We start from the raw sequence: 1,888 nt of genomic DNA on the forward strand, positions 1-1,888 counted from the left end.
ATGGCAAATTTATTTATTTTTTATATGTGCAAATTTGTCTTTTTTAATTTGTATTTATTGAAGTATAGCCAGTTTACAATATGGTGTCAATTTCTGGTGTACAGCATAATGTTTCAGTCACATACATACATATATTTCTTTTCATATTATTTTTCTTTATGGGTTACAAGATACTGAAATTTTTGTCTTTATTTTGATAAATTTTTTAACAAGGTTAAAAATTCTAGGTTGACATTTATTTATTTTTTAAAAAATTTTTACTGAAGTAAGTCAGTTACAATGTGTCAATTTCTGGTATACAGCACAATGTCCCAGTCATGTGTATACATACATGTATTCATTTTCATATTTTTTTCATTAAAGGTTATTACAAGATATTGAACATAGTTCCCTGTGCTATACAGAAGAAACTTTCTTAAAATCAATTTTTATATATAGTGGATAACATTTGTAAACCTCAAACTCCCAAATTTATCCCTTCCCACCTCCTTTCCCCAGTAATCATAAGATTGTTTACAATGTCTACAAGTCTGTTTCTGTTTTGTAGGTGACTTCATAGTGTCCTTTTTTTTCTTTTCCTTTAGATTCCACATATGAGTGGTATCATATGGTATTTTTCTTTCTCTTTCTAGTTTACTTCACTTCCAGGTCCATACATGTTGCTGCAAATGGCATTACTTTATTCTTTTTTATGGCTGAGTAGTATTCCATTGTACAAATATACCACAACTTCTTTATCCAGTCATCTGTCCATGGACATTTAGGTTGCTTCCATGTCTTCGCTATTGTATATAGTGTTGCTATGAACAATGGGCTGCATGTATCTTTTTGAATTAGAGTTTCCTCTGGATATATACCCAGAAATGGGATTGCTGGATCATAAGGTAAGTCTATTTTTAGTTTTTTGAGGAATCTCCATACTGTTTTCCATAACGGCTGCACCAAACTACATTTCCATCAGCAGTGTAGGAGGGTTCCCTTTTCTCCACGAAAATGTCAGATTTAGAATTTATTTGCTTATGGTACTGTGGTAACTCTTCCTGGGAACAGGAATGGAGGTGAGAGATGGCCAACTCTTGACTCTACCCCTACAAAATTCACAAACAGTGAAGGTGTCACTATATGGTCTTTCACGAACAGGGTCAAATATGGGTTTTCTTATAGGTAATTTTTTTGTTTTAGTTCATGGGACAATCTGAAGAAGGCATAAAGAAATTACAGAACTTACATATTTTGATGCCTTAGACAACAGGCACTCTTGATGATGAATGATAATTCTGTTCCCCTTGCTTGTGACTGATTTAGGAGAAGACATGTGATGTAGTTCTGACTAATGAGACATGAAGTGGATTCTTCTTGGGGCTTCTGGAAATATTTCCTCAATCTTAAAAAGTGGTGTAAGTACAATATGACTACATATCTATTCAAACCATCCCATCTGCTGGCAAAGATGTGGAGCAGCTGAAACTCTCCTGTATTGCTGATGGGAATGTAAAATGGCACAACCACTCTGGAGACATGTTTGGCTATTTCCTATAAACATACATTTACCATATGATCCAGCAAACATACTCCTGGGCATTTACCCTAGGCCAGAAATTCTCAACTTTGACACTATTGATGTCTCTGGCTGACTAATTCTTGATTGTGGGCCACTGTTATATGCATTGTAGGATGTTTAGCAGTATCCCTGGTAGATGCATCCCAGTAGATGCTAGTAGCACCCCATTTCCCCAGATGAGACAATCAACATGTCTCCAGACATTGTCAGATATCCCTTAGGGGGCAAAATAGCCCTCATTTGAAAACCACACTTCTAGGAAAATGAAACTTATATTCATGCGGGTGGTTGCTAGAAGTTAGGAATAAAAGGAAGATGTGACAAAGG

The sequence above is a fragment of the Camelus dromedarius genome, chromosome X, assembly GCF_036321535.1.
Source record: "Camelus dromedarius isolate mCamDro1 chromosome X, mCamDro1.pat, whole genome shotgun sequence".
NCBI classification, from domain to species: Eukaryota; Metazoa; Chordata; class Mammalia; order Artiodactyla; family Camelidae; genus Camelus; species Camelus dromedarius.